This window comes from Sinocyclocheilus grahami, unplaced genomic scaffold (assembly GCF_001515645.1).
Source record: "Sinocyclocheilus grahami isolate Dianchi unplaced genomic scaffold, SAMN03320097.WGS_v1.1 scaffold80.1, whole genome shotgun sequence".
NCBI classification, from domain to species: Eukaryota; Metazoa; Chordata; class Actinopteri; order Cypriniformes; family Cyprinidae; genus Sinocyclocheilus; species Sinocyclocheilus grahami.
In genome coordinates, this window is record NW_015505259.1 from 107,383 (window position 1) to 116,035 (window position 8,653).

The following is an 8,653-nucleotide window of genomic DNA, read 5'->3' on the forward strand; positions in this document are numbered from 1 at the left end:
TGGGCAATATTGTGCTGAATGTAGAACTTGACGACAACAACAGAAAGTACAAAATAAAAAATATATATATACTAGAAGCTGGGTGTGCTCCTCAAGAGGACTATGGTATTCTAAATTTATTAAAGTCTTATATATTTTATATTTGCAGTTTTTCAAAGTACAGCTGTTTACATGTAGTAGAAAGGTAAGCAAAAGAAATGTAATAACTTAATACTGATCTTCATTATGTTATGTGCAGGAAAAAAAACACGAACTTCCGGCAGAGAGTAATGTTCGCACTGCGCTGTTGTAACTGATCAGCGCCGTGCTGTCAGGTCGGTGGCGCTAGTAAACACGTCCTCTCTGCGCTGTCGAGTCGGTCGCTCAGCTCGGTCCATTGAGCCGCGCCTATGACAGGTCAGCACTGCGCGAACACTTTAATACCGCGCTGTTTCGTCCCACTTTTGGGTTGTTTGGCTTCCCATACTGAACAGCGCTGTGAGATCCAGTGTGAAGCGCTTGAGTTCCGCGAGGAACACAAATAACTCTGTTTACACGCAGATGAAACAGCGCTGACAAACAGCAGAAACACTGCGCAACGATATAGTCAGAATACTTTTTAATCTGCAAATTGCCATCATTTACCATAGATTTACTGTAGTAACACTAACTGCACCATGGTATTGTGTCAGAAATGTGGGTATTCGTGTCGAATTTTATTATATTATTAATGTAGACATGTTTTAAATATATTGAAGGAGGTGTAATGGAATATAATTACAGTATTTTTTGTTATTAAGCTGTAGCCTTTATGCATTTATAAATTTATTTAGTCTACTGTTTCTCATAAATACCTACAAGCCATATTACATTTTTACTATAGTATTGAGGTGCTATATTTGTGGGGTTTAACTGTGATTATCATGATCTAAATGTATGTTATGGAAGACCAATGGTTAAAAAAACACCTTAAACAGTCAGAATAATTAAATTTCACCATATAAAAATTAGATTGCTACAATTTTTACAGATATTACTGATTTTGATAATGAACATAAATCTACATCTGCATCCTAACTCAAGCTACTATCAAATGTGTATTTCTAAGAGACAAAAAAATTTTTATTCAATGTTAATTAAAATGTAATTAATATTATCAGGCTACACAAACTTGTTTCTTGATTTGAAACAATATTACTCATTACTAGAACATGCAGAACTAATAAATTATTTGTTTTCTATTAAAATATTTATTAGATATTTAGAGAAGTGTAAGGAATTCAAAAACGAAGCAATTAGCATGTCATGTTTTGACCATAAAGATTAGTTGAAACCCACAATTAACCATCTGGTTTTTACAACTTTCACATTGCAGCAAAAATCTGCCTTTAAACTTGAGAGAAATGAAAATTTTACATGTATCATGATAATTATCGATATTAACTGAGTAACATCTTCCAAACTGTATCCACTTGGCTGATGTTTCAATAGCATTACATTTTATTAGAACATTAACCCTCCCTCACTTTACGGATGAATTAGCTGTTAAGGTAAAACCCAGCTTGGACGAACTGATTAGCCAACAATATGAAGTAAGATTCTTAAAACTCTTGTGACTCTTGTCTTCTCAGTGATTTACAATCCTGTGAATTCTATCATGGTTGATAACACATTTGACAAATTAATTGTGCAGACTCTCTAATAGGCCATATGTACTGGAACTAATCAAATTGCATAAGCAAAACAAAGTCTCAGGTTTTAATGTCGCCTTGGGTCTATCTCTTATTTATTTATTTAGTTTTGTTTGTTTGTTTGTTTAATTGAATAATTTCCATATATATCCTAAAGCCTTTGCTTTACCATAGTGATTTTAGTATGATTTATATACTATTATATTTTTTGTTAATATTTTTATTTTTATTATTTTATTTCATTCTATATTTTCTGTTTTCACGCTGCAAAAAAATGCTTTTCTATCTTAGATCTTTTGTCTTGTTTCCAGCCAAAATATCTATAAATTCTTAAATCAAGAAGGATTTTCTAGACAAGTAAAAATTATTGTCTTGTTTTCAGAAAAAATCAAGTCGAATTGAAGTTTTTGCTTGAAACAAGCAAAATAATCTGCCAAATGGGGTAAAAAAAATAATCTTATTTCAAACAGAAAACAAAGGTGCTTCACGATGCCATAGAAGAGCCTTTTTTTCTAAATGGTTCCATAAAGAACCTTTAACATCTGAAGAACCTTTCTGTTTCACAAAAGGTTCTTTGTGGCGAAAGAAGGTTCTTCAGATTACAAAAAGGTAAGAAAGAGATGGTTCTTTAAAGAAGCTTTGACTGAATGGTTCTTTGTGGAACCAAAAATGGTTCTTCTATGGCATCGCTTGAAGAACCTTTTGAAGCACCTTTATTTTTAAAAGTGTAAGCTAGAAAAGCATTTTTTGCAGTGCATTTTGTTTCTTCATTCATTCATTCATTCATTCATTCATTCGTTCAATCATTCAATCATTCATTCATTTATTGGTTTTAGTTTGCCTTGGATCAACCAAATCAGATGTGAATCAGGTGTGAACTGAGTCTCAGAGCACTTTAGGCCCAAACCTCTAAGGATTGAGACACATTTATTGTGCTTTCGTGTAATGGAAATGGTCATGGTGAGATCAAGTGTGCATGACTAAATGTATTAATTCATTTTACACTAAAATTATAATAACTGTTCTAATTAATTTTATGCCAATTTCTAAAACTAAAACACTATTTTCTATATTCACTATTATTACTATTACTGTTATTACTATATTCACAAAAAGAGAGAGAAGGAAAATTACTTGGCCTGCTTAAATTTTGTTTTTGTCGTCCTTTTGTTTCGGGAAGTAGATAAAACATCCATGATTGACAGTTTTCCATGTCTCTGTCTGTCAAAAGTAATAAAGCACCCACAGGATTTATCTGAAATGGACTCCGCCAGATCCTTGGTGCCTGAAGTCTATATAGTAGATGTCAGCGGAGAGAATAGAGGTCAGGATTAAATACAGTAGACTGACAGCTAAGCTGCCTTTATCCCAGTGTCCGGCTTCTTTTTGTGTGTTCCCAGTGGCCTCGGGTCTTTTTCATCTCCTTGGCCTAATATTTACCCAATTTTGGAACTTCACCAGAGGAAGGAACGCCAAGAAAGGAACCCTGAGTAAAACTTCAAACATCGTAACTGTTGAGAGACATCTGCAGACTGTAAACCCATATTATACCTGACACAAATACACACATAGAGCCAGATGTGTTTGGCTGAAACTGACAGGTCAGTGTGACTGAAACCAACACAGAGTGGGTTTGTTCTGCAGCGCTATTAGGAAAAGTGTTTTTGGTTACGTGAATGGCAGTGTGGTCCAGCATCATCTTTGGCAAATGTAATTGGAACCAGAGCAACAGGGAGGGATGTTGTTTCAGTAAATACTATGCTTTATCAGGTTCCTTTCTGATGAGGGATGGACAGGTTATGAGGGATGGACAGGTTATGCCATAGAATGCGTAAGCCTGTGTGGGTGTGAAGATGAATGGGGTTTGCCTGGCCTGGAGTCAAGGGCTTTTTATAGATGCACAGCGCTGCAAGGGCTGGTGGTTAAAGCAGACAGTTATGAATGGGTCTGACTAAGACCCCATTAGCAAAGAGTTATTAATTACAGCCCATGATAACAGATGAATGAGGGAAACTTCTTGAATATTGCGCTGGGAAAAATAACCTAATTTAATCTTCATCATTTGTACAATCTGGTTTCTTTGATTTACAGTTTCTGAAATCAGAAAGAGAAAAATCCGAAAACTGGGATCAAACTCTTAAAATATCCCATATGGTAAGTACAGAAGCATAAAGTTTAAAGACACATAACAGAAAAAATATAGACAGATGTGAAGTACAGAAAAATTACTTTAATTGAAACACAAGATATTCTAAATTTCTTTCTCTCTCAAATTCAGAGCTGATGGGACCACTTTCCCAGTCGATTTGAACTTTGGACCAAACTAATGAACATGAGAGATAAATTCATTGAATTTGTCATTGAGGAATGTAGTTATTAAGGTTGCATCAATCTCTGCTACAGCTGTAATTTGATCCACCATCTTTTTGTTACCAGACCAGGACACAAAACAGTTCTTTGCAGATTTGAAATATATGAGAATGGAAAAACACAGATTGTATCAACAATATTTTTCCCCACAGAAGTTATAATGTATAACACATATCAGGTATCATATACCGGCATTATGCAAAACAGACAAATGAATATATGACATTAAAAAGTTCAGGAAGTGATGCTGTATGTGTTTGGGTTGATATCTTAACTGGTCTGGAAAATGCTAAAATATTGTTAAATTGGCTAATGTTTATGTGCATATCAGTTTCAGAACATCTGAGGTTTTATATAATAAATGTACAGTGGGGAAAAAAAGTATTTAGTCAGCCACCAATTGTGCAAGTTCTCCCACTTAAAAAGATGAGAGAGGCCTGTAATTTTCATCATAGGTATACCTCAACTATGAGAGACAAAATGAGAAAAAAAATCCAGAAAATCACATTGTAGGATTTTTAAAGAATTTATTTGCAAATTATGGTGGAAAATAAGTATTTGGTCAATAACAAAATTTCATCTCAATACTTTGTTATATACCCTTTGTTGGCAATGACAGAGGTCAAACGTTTTCTGTAAGTCTTCACAAGGTTTTCACACACTGTTGCTGGTATTTTGGCCCATTCCTCCATGCAGATCTCCTCTAGAGCAGTAATGTTTTGGGGCTGTCGCGGGCAACACAGATTTTCAACTCCCTCCAAAGATTTTCTATGGGGTTGAGATCTGGAGACTGGCTAGGCCACTCCAGGACCTTCAAATTCTACAATTTTGTTTCTGGTGTCTTTTGACAGCTCTTTGGTCTTGGCCATGGTGGAGTTTGGAGTGTGACTGTTTGAGGTTGTGGACAGGTGTCTTTTATACTGATAATGAGTTCAAACAGATGCCATTAATACAGGTAACGAGTGGAGGACAGAGGAGCCTCTTAAAGAAGAAGTTACAGGTCTGTGAGAGCCAGAAATCTTGCTTGTTTGTAGGTGACCAAATACTTATTTTACCGAGGAATTTACCAATTAATTCTTTAAAAATTCTACAATGTGATTTTCTGGATTTTTTTTTCTCATTTTGTCTCTCATAGTTGAGGTATACCTATGATGAAAATTACAGGCCTCTCTCATCTTTTTAAGTGGGAGAACTTGCACAATTGGTGGCTGACTAAATACTTTTTTGCCCCACTGTATATAGTTTTATGCAAACTTTAAACAACAGATTAGCTGTATAAACATGAGAGTTTCTTAAATAGAGTTCAGGATAGAATCCGTTATCACAGAGTGTGTTATTTAAGAAGTGATCATCATCTATTTTACAAGCTTGACTTATTCTGTCAAGATAATGTACAGGCATAAGATACAGATAAAAACACATAGAATGGTTAATGATCACCTCCTTAAGAGGGCAGCTTGTGGTTCTGATTTTGTGAGTTTTGTTGATTTGTTATTACTAAACTATGTCACTTAATTAAGACACCAATAATAAAACTTCTGCAGAATGAAAGTTGTTGTTGATCATGTGGTATAATGCATTAGAATATCTAAAGGGAGAGTTCACCCAAAAATTAAAAATCACACAGAAACGCAGTAAGGACATCGGTAAAACATTCCATGTGACATCAACCGTAATTTTACGAAGCTACGAGAATACTTTTTGTGTGCAAAGAAAACTAAAATAATGAATTTTTTCAACAATTCTTCTCTTCCGCGTCACCCTAGCACCACTATGGAAAGTACCACGATGCATGCACATGCTTTCTTCTGCTCGTAAACAAGGCGCAGCATTGTGATATGCTCCATATTGGCACTAGGGTGTTGAATAAACTCGTTATTTTTGTTTACGGTCGTTTATGGTAAAATTACGGTTGAACCACTGATGTCACATGGACCGCTTTAATGATGTCCTTACTACATTTCTGTACCTTGTGGTAGTACCCTTGCTGTCTATGCAGGGTCAGAGAGCTCTCGGATTTCATCAAAAATATCGTAATTTGTTTTCCCAAGATGAACGAGGGTCTTACGGGTTTGGAACGACATGAGGGTGAGTAATTAATGACAGAATTTTCATTTTTGGATGAACTATCCCTTTAAAAGTATGACTGTGGCTGGTTATGCATATTTATGAAAACATACAACATATTATAAGACATTTAAGGGATTATGGTTTCTGGTTTCTAATCTTTTGGGAAATTGGCAAAGTAAATGAATCAGAATTAATGGTTTTGTAATAGGTATAATGGTTGTTATCTAAACTGAATTAATGTAAATAAAACTGAATGAATATATGCTTTCACTGTGAAAGTCCAGAATAAAATGTCTAGTTTATGTTTGGTGCTTGCCTGACCACCTATCAAACTATTTCATTTTTACTTTGCATTTAAATGCACCTTAACTGTAGGTGTTACACCCATGTCAGAACCTTTTGTCCACACAATCATTTCCTTCCCAGAAAGAAACAGTAATTATAGTCATGCCTGTAGTCTGCTGTGCAATAGATACTGTGGGATTTTTTTTAATGAAGTCATTTAGACCAATAAACTGTCTGTGCATTTTAATTCTAAAGAGCAATTTACTCTGTAAAACTCCAGAGAGCTTGCCAAGGTCAATATATATTGTGGTGTGTGCAGTTCCACTGCAATCAAAACACAGTCTTAAATTTCTTTAATTGTTTTACACATCCCTGTTCGCCAAACGCATGTGTCTTTTGGCCGACTGCATGTTACATTTCTTTAGGTTGGCCTGGGTCAGGATCCTGCAGAGAGTTGCGTGTTTCACTTAATTGTATAACTGTAATACAGTGCAAGGAAGTCGTTCCTGCGGCGGAAAATATTTCATTCATATCAACACGTCAAGCATCAGAACACAGCCATTTGATCCAGAAGCTTTTACCCTTTAATGATTTTCCCTTATGTTAACATGTCATGTCTCAGTTCATCACATTTGAGCCTGTTCCAATGAGTCACATGGTTTCATGGTTTAAGTCATATGTCATGAAACAACCACTTCGCCCACATGCTCGAGAGCCTCTTGAGAGTGCCTGTCCTTCAAAGGATTGTGTGGTAAAGAGACAGCTGTAAATTCATTGGGGTTACAGCAGTGGGAATGACCAGGGATCAGACGTTTGATCTTGTTCATGTCTCTCTTACAGCATTCGAGAGGAAGCGGAGGCCGGGTGCCTCTCAGTTAATTTTCCAGCATTGAGAGAAAGTCAGAGTGGATTGCGATGACTTGCAGCAGAGTGGTGAAGGAGCTCTCTGTCTCTCAACAGTCAGACCACAATGCCCAATATCCCTGTGGCAAGCCACAAGGGAACATTTATAGAAGGTTCAGAGGAAAACCGAATACAGGTCACTTTCCCTCAGTGTATGAGATTAAACGTGGGGCCTCCCTCTCCTCTCTATCTGGCACTTTTTTGGCTCTGGCTACCATGCGCCTTTGATCTCCCTCTCAATGGACTGCAGACTGCTGCCAACAGAGGGGCATGGTAGGCTATTATAATCAAATCTAATCTAGCCCCGTCTAACAGCAGAGATGGACTGATATATTTAGACTGTGAACATAAGTAATGAATTTGTGCTGTGGGGTATGAGGGAGAAGTAAGGAAAAAAGTTAATCAAGCGTTAGATGTTTTGGCAGAGCTTCACCAGTGAGGAGATTCAGTGAAGTATCGCTCACCTCATTTGAAAATGATTAAGTGGATTCTTATGGTTGGTGTGGAGATGGAAAAAGAAGGGAGAAATCCTGCTTCCGTCCAGAAAAAAAAATACAATTCAAAAATAATTTGGGGTCAGTTTGAGGTCAGTACTTTTTTTTTTTAAAGAAATTAATGCTTTTCTTCAGCACGCATTTATTAAATAGATCAAAACAAGACAATACTTGTACATTGTTTTAAACAAATCTATTTCAAATAAATGCTATTCTTTGACATTTTCTATTCATCAAAAAATTCTGAAAAGTACATCTGAATTGTTACATTTTACATTACATTTTCTACCAAAAATATTAAGCAGCACAACCATTTTCCATTTTGATATTAATAAGAAATGTCACTTAAGCACCAAATCAGCATATCAGAATGATTTCTCATTTCTCAAGGTTCATTTCAACATTGTCATCACAGGAATAAAATTAAATTTTTAAATACAGTATATTAAAATAGAAAACAGTTACTGTAAATTGTAATAATATTTAAAAATATTACTGGATTTTTGACCAAATAAGTGGTGCAGCCTTGTGGTGTGTAAGAGACTTCTTTCAAAAAATATTTTACAAAAATAGTATATAAATAATATAATATTATTAAAAGTGTGTGTGTGTGTTGGGGGGGGGTTCAGGTAGACCCGACGTTATGGCGACAACATGTTCAAGTTTTTTGAAATTCTAACAATGCCAGTGGTTTTGAGTGAGGGGTAGGTTTAGGTGTAAGAGGATAGAAAATTCAGTTTGTACAGTATAAAAATCATTATGCCTTTGGAATGTTCCTATAAAACATGGAAACCCAACATGTGTGTGGATGGATTTTGAAAACCTTCATCTGCTTCTGAGTGTCTTTAGAAGAATGTATCC